The 12,413-nt window shown below is 35.2% G+C and overlaps 1 protein-coding gene across 3 annotated transcripts in view; it reads left to right on the top strand.

Annotated features, from left to right (window-relative positions):
- The window catches only part of LOC120425247 (tetraspanin-11-like), a 42,255-nt gene that overhangs the window by 27,307 nt on the left and 2,535 nt on the right, over positions 1 to 12,413 (top strand). The gene's annotated exons all lie outside the window — the stretch shown is intronic.

Here is a 12,413-nt window from a genome sequence, read left to right as displayed (position 1 = left end):
CTAAGTTTCACCCAAACAACCCACCATTTTCTATCGTCAATATCTCAGCAACTAATGGTCCGATTTTCAATGTTAATATATGAAACATTTGTGAAATTTTCCGATCTCTTCGAAAAAAATATTTTTGGAATTTTCAAATCAAGACTAACATTTCACAAAGGCCAAACATTCAATATTACGCCCTTTTAAAATGTTTGTCTTGATTTGAAAATTCCAAAAATATTTTTTTCGAAAAGATCGGAAAATTTCACAATTGTTTCATATATTAACATTGAAAATTGGACCATTAGTTGCTGAGATATTGACGATAGAAAATGGTGGGTTGTTTGGGTGAAACTTAGAAAACATCAATTTTCCTGTTTTTAAACCTTTGCATTGCAATATCTCAGCAACTAAAGGTCGTATCAACATAGTCCGAATAAGCAAAATATAGAGAATTTTCTCAGCTTTTCAAAAATATTTTTTTCAAAACTGGGCAAACATGTGCACTAACTAAAAAAAATGAAAAACTGCGACTATTTTCAAAAAAGTCACTTAAATATGGCTATAACTTGAAAACGGTGCACTTTATCAAAATTTTAGTAAAGTACTTTTTGATTGCAAATTTGATTTTACATCGAAAAATGAAGTTGAAAAATTTTTACGACCAAAATTTCGATTTTTTGAAAAAATCAGTATTGATTAAAAAATTCATAACTCGGTCAGTGATTTTTTGCACAACCTGGAAATTTCTGAAAAGTTGGCATTTTATGTCTTCTAAAACATATCAAAAAATAAAAAAAATTAAAAATAGTGTTTTTTTGTAAATCAAGTTTTAGTGATAAAAAGTTAAATAAAAAAATCACCAAATTTTTTTTACCGTGTATTATTTTTTCCAGTGTAGTCCGTATCCATACCTACAACTTTGCCGAAGACACCAAATCGATCAAAAAATTCCTTCAAAAGATACAGATTTTTGAATTTTCATACATCATTTTTGTATGGACAGCTGCCGAATTTGTATGGAAAATTATATGGACAAACTAATGATGCAAAATGGCTTCTTTGGGCATACCGAAGGCACCAAAAAAGTTTCAGCCGGATTAAAAAATACAAAAATTAAAATTGAAGAAAAAAGACCGATTTCGTAGAGAATTGCTCTTCTGTTGACTGATTAGTGGGGTGATAGTACAAATGTGTAACGAGTCAACTTATTTTTATTTTTTTTTTATTTTTTTTTTTTCGATCCCGATGATGCTATGAGACGCGGGTTCGATTCCCGCCTTATCCACTGAGCTTCTATCGGATGGTGAAGTAAAACGTCGGTCCCGGTTTCTCCTGTCTCGTCAGAGGCGCTGGAGCAGAAATCCCACGTTAGAGGAAGGCCATGCCCCGGGGGGCGTAGTGCCAATAGTTTCGTTTTTCAGTCTGAAACGGTGATGAGATAGAAATTTGGTGTAAAAATAAACGCCCAATTTGATAGCGTACTCAGAATTCCAAAAAACGTATTTTTCATCGTGAAAAACACTAAAAAAGTTTTAAAAAGTCTGCCATTTTCCGTTACTCGACTGTAAATTTTTTTGGAACATGTCATTTCAAGGGAAATTTAATTTACTTTTCAAATCTATATTGACCCAGAACGGTCATTTTTTCATTTAGAACAAAAATTTTAATTTTAAAATTTCGTGTTTTTTTCTAACTTTGCAGGGTTAGTTTTTAGAGTGTAACAATGTTCTACAAAGTTGTAGAGCAGACAATTACAAAAAATTTGATATATAGACATAAGGGGATTGCTTGTTAAGTTTTGAAAAAGTTACTTTTTGCTTTTTTCTTTGTTTCGTCGTCCGTGTCTGTCGCGGGTGACGATGAACGGCCATGATGGACGATGACCAACTTTTTCAGAAGTCTATTCAACTGAAAACAATTAGAAATGCATTTTCCTGCGTTTAAAATCATATTTAGCATGTCTGGAATCGATAAAAAATATTTTCAATTTTTGTGGAATTCCAATGTACAGCACCACAAAAAGTTTTTTTTTCGGCGAAAAAATAAATCTTTTCAATACTTGGATATTTTGAAAACTAATGTTTGCAAAACATTTTTTTCATTCAAATGTTGAAACTATGGCTTGTTATTTCAATTTTTATATTTTTTACATAACTTTTCGAAACTTTATAAAAATCAAAAGGTATGTATGGGACCTAAAACCAAGTCGAATGCAACTGGTTTGACCAAAATCGGTTCAGCCAGTGCTGAGAAAACTCAGTGAGAATTTTGGTCACATACACACACACAGACATTTGTTCAGTTTTCGATTCTGAGTCGATATGTACACATGAAGGTGGGTCTTCGAGCTTTTAATAAAAAGTTCATTTTTAGAGCAGGATTATAGCCTTATCCTCAGTGAGGAAGGCAAAAAGAAATTGAAAACATGAAGTTTTTTCATACGAAATCTTCGGCACCTTGTAGGGGAACAGCATCTAATTCCAGCGTGCCTCTTATGTTGGCAGGTTAGAACTTTGACAGTCAATTAACGATAATTAAAAGCGTTTTAAACTGATGTCGAGTGATAAATAGTTCAATAAGAAGTGAACAAGCAAGTTTCTATCAAAAGTTTTGCAAAATTAGTTGTTTAAATAGTGAAAACCAGCAAATTGGACGGAATAAGGAGCGAGTGCTTAGCCTGCCAAACATACGAGAATTTCCCCTATACACTAATGGATTATATTCGGTTTTGCAGCTTGTTTTACATTAACATACACTCAACCACCGGTGGTTGGTCACTTTTTCGTTTGACACTTTTTTAGTTTGTACCTGAGTTCAATTTGTTGGGTGGTGACGCGCGGTCAATTATGTGGCATTGTGTGTGAAAAGAAAAGAATTTTATTTCGTATTTCATCCTGATTGGCTTTCTCAAGTCCTTCCTACATCATCGTTGATCGGGAGGCACGACGTCGTGTGAATTGTTGCATTAAAATAAGTTTAAGTATTACTGTAAATGACTGTAGAAAAGTCCTTCCTTTATGATCAATGTCGTCTGGGTAATCGTGATGAAAAATTACATTTATTCAGTATTTAAATACCTGTGCGCGAGTGTTTTGGTGTGCTAATTAGAAAGACCTTCCCATAGCATCGTTGCTCGGAAGGCTCGCCGACGGGTTTGTTATGAAAGTCCTCCCCATAGCATCGTAGCTCGGGAGGCATCGAAAAGCCAATACCTTATCCTACTAACCCAAAAAAAAATAATCACGTGATGCTTGAAGGAGATGCTGTGGATTCAACGGTCTCAAGCGGTATCAACAAGTATATAGCGAAAAACTATGTGCTTGATGAGTCTGCAACTTCAACTATCGGACTAACATTCCTCCCTTTTGTTGAACTGCAGGCTTCTTGGGAGGGCGCCGGTATTGACTAATAAAGTCGGGGTCTTCAGGGGTTAAACGGTGAACGGATAGTTGGCTCCCACTGATCATTTTTGATTCATTGTTTAACTTCAGCTGATCTGTCAATAACGGAGTAGCAGCTCATTGGCAGTCAACCATGCTCATGCTCATGCTCATGACACTTTTTTAGTTTGTACCCCGTTGGTCGGTCAAAGTCAAAATAAAAAGTGAAGAACTGTCACTTTTTACACGGCGCTTACGCACACTATCAAAACAAATGTTTGGTAGTGTGTGTGAACTCCGTGTAAAAGGAGTGGCAAACTAAAAAGTGACCCCGTTCGTTTGACAACAGTTGGTGTCAAACCATCGAGGTTTGAGTGTATTTCAAACAATAACATCATGGAAAAAGAGAGCAGCTCTTAAGTAACGTCATAATTCGAATTCCCGGACGCTTCGAAACCCGGACACCTCATCTTGTTTTATCAATTATTTGGATATAAGTTCGAATTATGAATGTCAAATGTGTTATTTGATGAATTCTAACATCAACATTCTTTTAAAGTTTGTTTGAACGCTGTAGTTAATGTCAAAACAATCAAGTAAAATAAAATTATAAGATTACCAAAAATGTGAAACATTTCACGTGAAATATTTCAGAGGCGTCCGAAGCACCCGGAAGGCAAAGCAGAAATGTATGGTTTTGATTTCCTTAAATTCTAGCAAATTTTTATATAAAATATCGATTGTTTTGATTAAAATAGCTTATTTGAGACCTAATGAATGCCATTCACTAACGTTTCGGTCCAAATTTTTGCGATTCGTTAGCAAAAACGAGTGTCCGGAAATCGAAGCAAAAGTGTCCGGATTTCGAATCAGCTTTTCCGGGATTCGAAGCACAACAAGTCATTTTAATTTTCAAATTCTGATGCAAAATTGCTAGAAAAGACATATTTTGCAGGCATTCTCTTAAAACTGACTGTTAATACTACATCCTGATGGTATTTCTTCATTTCCAACTTATTACATTTTTTTTGTCAGCTATAACAAAAATGATATGCTACTAAGTGTCCGGATTTCGAATCATGACGTTATTTGCCTTTAACCTGGCAGGCAAGATTCAGGCTTATTTTTATTATTATCCCATTCATCAACTATCACCATTGAACTTATTTGGCAAAACTGTTTGAAACCTGCTTGCTTACAAACCATACTTCAAGAATTTCCACCCAATAAATAAGAAGTTCTACCTTGGACTGGACATCCTACCCTTGTACCACCAACCGGGCACTATTTCACAACTCTTTGCAATATAAGCGTAGAAATCTAATCGCATATGGAATGACATTTTTATGTTCACACTCGTTTATATTATACAGCACTAACCCATGATGATCAACTTCATGAATATCCTCCCGCCTTTACCCTCTGCCACACTCCGATGACCAGTTCGACGCGGGTTCGTGACCCATTGTTGAAGTCACCTCCACCTGTCTCTCACAGGTGGCGTCCGATCGAGTTTCCGCCGCCACCACCACCACCACCAACCAGGTCGCATTCCATCACACGTTTGGATTAGTGAATGTACAGTTGAAAAAGTTGAACATTTTTGTTGAAAATGTGTCCAATGTATGATTTAAATGATTTGTTTACTGTGTGCCCCGTCTAAGCCCCGTGAAACCAGTCATCATCGCCATCATCCTCGAAACAATTCTAGATTTGTCACGTTCGCAAACTCACGGTTCGTGTTCAATCAACTCGACCACTCCGCCGCACAAAGTCGGTGTCCGAGAGGTCACTCACAACGATTGCCACTACTGTTGCAGGCACAAAAAGTGAAGGGAGTCCGTCCGGCCTGGCGTCGGGTATCTTCCGCCTGAAACGTCATCATCGGCGTCGTGTGTTCAGGGCCAAGGATTCTTGAAAATTGACCGCGCCGCGGCTGGTTGAGGGTTTGTGGAGCGAATCGGACGGTCAACGCAGCAAAACAACAACAACAAAAAAGAGGTCCGAGCGCGAAGCCTTGAACGGGGTGACTCGCGGCTTTTATCGCGGAATTTGTGTGTGAGTAGTGCGCACTTTTAAGCTGCCCACGATTAAGTTTGAGGATAGGACGGCGTGCGATGAGATGTGATGATTGATTTTTTTTTTCCTGAGAGTGGATTCTTTGTGGATTATGAGTAGACATCAATCAATCGGTGCAATAAACTTGAGACAAATAAAATAATTTATTTTTTTCAATTCCGTCGTGAAACTACTTACTTTTCCTGTCATTCTTGAACGATGAAATAGCCTACTTTTCTGTACCAAAAATAACAGAATCGAATAGCAACACTTTTCAAAATAAATGCTGAAAAGTTCTACTTTTCAGCACTCATTTGGGTGCTGAAAAGTTGAACTTTTCATCACTTGTTTTGAAAAGTAACACTTTTCAACATTTTTTTTGATTTAAACGATTTATTGACAAAATACATGAAAATTTGACATAAAATTTCACTCAGTGTGTGTTTTTTGGAATTGCAAAAAATGTTGTATGGAACTCGTTGCAAAACTTGATTTTTTCAGCACTCTTCGTATTTATCCAACTCGGTGAACCTCGTTGGATAAATGTACGACTCGTGCTGAAAAAATCCTCTTTTTGCAACTTGTTGCATAAACTACTATTAAACATAAAATTGTTAAAATATTTTAATTTAAGCTTTAAAACTTGCTTTAAAAAGTTATTATAACAATTTATTTGAATCGTAACGCAATCAACTTTAAAGTTATCCACGTTTTTTTTCTATTTTTACAATATTATTTTCTAAACTTTCTACAGTAATTGATGAATGAAGTTTTTCATATCAAGACAAGAAGAAGAAAAATTGTCACCAAAATTAGTCATTATGTGACTAAAGACAATTTTAGATAAGCAGATATTAAAAATACTCTAATTGCCAAGTTTAAGCATGCCAATAAGAACTATTTTAAAAGATGATTCACACATTGCCATAACAATTGAAACTGATATTGACCTTCTCTGAGGCAATAATTTAATCCACAGAACATAACAATTAAAACTATATATTTCGTCTCGTTTATTGAGCTCATCTTGGCCCCATTCATCGTGCCAAAGTAGAAACAGTCTGAAAATCATCAGCAAACTCCGCCAAGAACCTGCCTCCCAGGTTTGTCGTAATTGATTATAATTGACACCAATTGGGTGCTTCACCGGTAGTCTCGGTTCAACCCCCTCGTGTTTTGCAACGACACGACGATGATGATGACGAGGTGAACTGGCTTGGTAGCCTGAGTGAGGGGGTTCTCTGTAGCGAAACCCCGTAACCTATTCCTATTAGTTCCGACAGTTTTCAGTTCTCGGCGAGACAATTACACGCGGCTTTGCACTTGATAATGACCTCGTCAATGTGCCCGGAAAGGGGTTGTCCGCAAATGACGTTTTCAGAACAGTCGTAGGCAGATCCAGGAAACCTACATCTTCAAAAAAATCAAGAGAATTGAAAATATACGTAGTTCATGGTTGACCCCGAAAAAAATAGCGACGACAAGCTACTGCAGTTTCCTGGTTCAAATCCTAGGCCGGTAACTGCATTTTGTATTAATTACAGCTTGGTCTATAAAAAGTAAGAACTGCAACTGGTCAGCACACCTTTTACAGCGCAAAAAAGACCCGGTTTCAACGACAGCAAGAGTGCCGGTTTCGTTTTTCTCTCTGTTGGTGTTGTTTGTTTTGCAAGATTTTCCCTTTCGTTTACGATTTACAGCTTTCCGTCCCGTGGTCTCGAGCCCAGGTCGCGTCATCTGTTAGCACATGGGCGCGATAACGGACGGTTTGATTGGTTGTGCCGGATTGCGTGATTGTAAGGGTTAATTGGAGATTGGAGATTTAAGGTGCAAATTGAAACTAATTTGATTTTTGTTTCTTTGGAGTTATAAATAGATCAATCGTTTGGCATCAATTCAAAATTTCATTTCAAAGTTTTAAACCGTAGATCGAAACATTTAAATAACTAGTTTTACTTGCTAGAATATATGTTTAATATTATTTTCAAGACCATTCTACTCAAAACTCAAACATCTATTTTCAGAAGGTTTGAGTTAAATTTTAAGGCCAAATGAGTTTGCAGATTTTTATCAAACAAGAAGACTTTTTGTTAAATCATGGTAAGAAAATGAATTATGACGCCTGAAATTGTTGTTCCGGTGCAAGTTTAGAGAAATCGAGTTGAAAATTCAAATTGAAAAAATAAACCAGCCAAAATAGTAGTTTATGCACCAAGTTGCAAAATGAAGATTTTTTCAGCACGAGTTTATCGAAGGATGTTCACCAAGCGTTTGAGAAATCAAAATTTTTTTGTTGTTTTTTTTTTTGTTCCAAATAACATTTTTTGCAAATCCGAAAAAACAATTTTTGAGTTAACTTGACTGCCAATGAGCTGCTACTCCGTTATTGACAGATCAGCTGAAGTTAAACAATGAATCAAAAATGATCAGTGGGAGCCAACCATCCGTTCACTGTTTAACCTCTGAAGATCCCTACTTTATTAGTCAATACCGGCGCCCTCCCAAGAAGCCTGCAGTTCAACAAAAGGGAGGAATGTTAGTCCGATAGTTGAAGTTGCAGACTCATCAAGCACACAGTTTTTCGCTATATACTTGTTGATACCGCTTGAGACCGTTGAATCCACAGCATCTCCTTCAAGCATCACGTGATTAATATTTTTTTTGGGTTAGTAGGATAAGGTATTGGCTTTTCGATGCCTCCCGAGCTACGATGCTATGGGGAGGACTTTCATAACAGACCCGTCGGCGAGCCTTCCAAGCAACGATGCTATGGGAAGGTCTTTCTGGTTAACACACAAAATCACTCACACACAGTTATTTTGCTCCACTATTAACTCAACGATGCAAATTGTCAGTGCGTCTTTCGATCATTATATAGAAATGGCTTTTCCACAACAAAAAAATTAAACCTTATTCGAAAAATTTAAACACAATCCACCCGACGCCGTGCCTTCCGATCAACAATGATATAGGAAGGGCTTTGAAAATCACAAAAGAAATCTCTTTTCACTCCGAATATTTTTACGACCACGCGCTCCCTTTGCCAATTATGCACTGATGACGCTGCATTTTCAGATGGTAATCTTCTCCTCGCAGCACACAATTCACGACAAAAATGCGAAACAAAAGGCACACACAAAAAAAAATCACTTTTCACTCCGAATATTTTTACGACCACGCGCTCCCTTTGCCAATTATGCACTAAAAACAATTTTTGAATTAACTTCTAAGTTAAAGTTAAATATGTTCAGTCAATTCATCGTTCAAATCAAAACAATATTGAAAAGCATTACTTTCCAATAGAAGTGCGAAAAAGGTCAACTTTTCAAAAACCCATTTCAGTGTTGAAAAGTTCTTGTAACATAAAGTTTTACTTTTCGATTCCGTTATTTTTAGTAGAGAAAAACCAGGCAACGTCGTTCTAGAATTTTTCACGACGGAATTGCATTTTTTTAGATTTGTTTATGGTGTTGTTATTATAATATGTATAGAATGTTGCAGTTTTTTCAGGACTTCTGGAGTTTTTTTTTCAATTTTCAAAATATCTTGATTTGTAATTCAGAGATTTGGAGAACCGTTCAACTAAGAGTCAGTTTCTAAGCCTTATCTATGATAACATTTTTCGAGCTAAGTGCTCTTTTAGGGAAAATTTGTAAAAATCTTAATTTAATAAAAAATGCAGATAACTTAACAATAAATAATGAAATAAAAAAATCAATTGTAAAAACTCAGATAAAAATACTTAATTCAAAATCCTTAATTGATCCTGATGGTGAGGACCGCCTCTTTTTCTTGCCGTGAGGCATTTTTTGTACTTGTAAATTTGAATTTTTATTTCAAAATAGATTGCAAAAATAGATAAAACTTATAAAAATTCAAACTGTGTGTATCAAATAGAAAAAAAAATGGCAAAAAAATAAAAAGGTATAAAAATTTAAATAACGAGCCATAATTTCAACCGGAGCCGTACCTTGGGTCCACGGCGCCCTTGGCGCCCTCTAAAATTTACAAGCATTTTGATAAATTGATATTAATTTTCAATTATTGCTTCAATATGAGTTTTGATTTGCAATTTTTAACCTTAATATGTTTAAATTAAGAAACACAATTATTTTATGTTTTATTTTTCCAATAATATGAGATAGATTGAATTGAAAATTCATTATATGATTTTTTTAGCTGGCTGAATATTTTTCTGATTTCATAAAATCGATAATGATAGCATGGTTTTGTTTTTTTTTAATTTATTTTTCAGATAAATGCACAAAATTAAATGCTCAATCGTGATAAATTTTGCTATAACTTGTTAGCTAATTTTATATTTCGAAACCTACATAATTTGATCTTATCTAGTGGATTGAATAATCAAAAAACTTTCCTGGATTCGTAAAAGAATTGGCTGATTTGGCATTGGATTTTATTTCGTTAATTTAAGTTTACATTGAAAAAAGAAAAAAAATCCTTCTTCAAAATTGAAATAATTATACAGTATGTAAAAAAAGTATTTACACCCCTTGGGCACTATGCACATTTTGTGATGAAACATGTAAAAAATTTAAAGTTTGACAGGAACCTAGTAAAAACGTGGGTTTTATAGAAAACCTAAATGTTTGGGTATCAAAAGATCGGAAATTTTATGCCCTTTCCGATGCCACATAGGTTGACTTGTGAATCGTGGACCGGTTCAGATGCCGGCGGATTTTCTGACGACGTAATTCCGGGTTGGTACGAAATTCCAACGAAAAATCTATTCTATCGATACAAATACCCCCAAAACGGTGTTATACCCACTCCAAAATGTTTATTTAGCAATTCTATTGTAATATATTGACATTTATTTGAATTAAAAGTTTGCAAAATTAAGTTTAGATAATAAGTTTTATATAGAATTTCCAGAGTTGTATAAACTTTTATACTAAGTAGTTAGTAAACTTTAAATTCAATCCAAATTATTTTTTTAATCAGTCAAGGATGCCTATTTGGAGTTGGGAGACTGGATTTATGGTGATTTGTCAACAAATAACATTATTTATGTTAATTTTTCGAAAGGTGTACAAACTTTTTTTGCACCTTTTTATTTTTGTAATAGTATTTGTTATATAACTTTTTATAGAAATCATCTTTTCATAAGCTTTTTGTAGCAAAATGTTTGACATGAGTTTCGAAACAAAACGTAGTACTAGGTTCCTGTCAAACTTTAAATTTTTTACATGTTTCATCACAAAATGTGCATAGTGCCCAAGGGGTGTAAATACTTTTTTTACATACTGTAATTCGATGCCCGTGCACTCTCTTGTTCTATCTAGACAGGAATCCCAGCAAGCTTAGTTCAAAAGAGCACACCGGCATCGAAGTATAAATTTTCAACATGCAGCGGCAGAACAAAATCTCGTCAAATTCAATTTAGGCCTTTGCATTTTTTTTAAATTTCTGTCACTCTGACCAAAAAAATAAAAAAAGTTAAAAATTCAAATTACCGGCTACTGTTTCAACATTTGAATGAAAAAAGTGTTTTAAAATGCATTAAACACCTGTCCAGTTGTTTTGCCAACATTAGTTTCCAAAATATTGAAGTATCGACAATTTTTTTTGCAAAAAATATTTTTTGCTGTGCTGCACGTTGTAATTTCATGATAATTCAACACATTTTTAAACAAGTCCAAATATGCTTAATATGACTACCAATGCAGAAAAAATCATTTTAGATTGTTCTCGGTTGATTAGACTTCTATTTTCTTTGAAATTTTGATGTTTTTCGGAAAAAAAATTGCCTCCTAATTTTTCAGATCAAGTTTAAAGGGGCAGTGCCACATGAACTTTGAAAGAATATTTGCAACGGGCTAATTGGAAGAAATCAAATTTCAGAAAAGCATTAACAAAAAGCTGGAACATTAAAAAACTTAACTCGAAAAAAAGTTCAGGTGGTTATGTCACACATTGTTAACATGACAAAATAAAAAAAAAACAATTGCGACTCTGTGAGTCATATTTGGCAACTTAAAACGAGCCATCAAACAAAATAATTTCTGTCACGAAAGAAGATGCACCAAAATTTGTTTGAAAAATAATTCAAAGCCATTTTTGGGCTGTTCAAAGTGATCTCACCAAAATTTCTTTAAAAACTAGTTCTTATAATTTAATTTCTATTTGTAATTTTTTGTTCAAATCTCAAAATATAAATGGAAATATTTCAACTTTTTGAAGATGTTTCCCAAAATAAGGCTGGTACAAAAAATGTTCAATGAAAATATTAGTGTGGTCAACAGAAATCTATCTAATATGCATTCCCCTGCGTTTAAAATCTCGTTGAGCATGTTTGGGCTGATTCAAACATCTTTTAAATTCGGTGAATTTTCGATGTTTAAAGAGGCAAAAAGTTGTCTATCGCTTTTTTTGACATAGGACTATGTCTTTACTTACTATATTGGGGGGCCAGTTCAGAAATTCGATCCAAAGCGTCACTTTTAAGCGTTAAAAAAGGGGACATTTTGAACGCTTATATCTTTTTTCCCTGTGAATCAATCCAGATGGTTGGACCACCAATCGAAAGAGGAAGACTTCAGCTATTGTTTAACTACATAGATAGTCTGACTAAACATAGTTAAAGCACTTAAAACATGCAATCAAAATGAGTAATTTTTCAGTACAAATCGGACAGATGACCAATCAGAGCGAGCGTATGCATTCGAGACCGCGCCCCTTTTGTGCCGTTCTCCGGCTCTGCCGCTATTTAAGCAGAAAATTTCGCAAAAGCAAGTCACTTTGGAACGAGCACTCGAACTGTGCACGTCGGGCCGGCGCGGAGCAGCAGCAGCAGCGGCCAATAGAAGAAGAGGACCAGCAACCAGAAGGAAGAACCACCGGCAGCAAAAGGAAGAAATTCAAGCGAAGCGGACGGCGTGGAAGTCGCTATGATGCGGCGTTTTCATGAAAAATGGCCAATTCGACAGTGGTGGCCAAAACCAGGAGTGGCCGATGCCCTCAAAGAAG

The sequence above is a fragment of the Culex pipiens genome, chromosome 2, assembly GCF_016801865.2.
Source record: "Culex pipiens pallens isolate TS chromosome 2, TS_CPP_V2, whole genome shotgun sequence".
NCBI lineage: Eukaryota > Metazoa > Arthropoda > Insecta > Diptera > Culicidae > Culex > Culex pipiens.
This window is presented reverse-complemented; position numbering and strand designations above follow the sequence as displayed.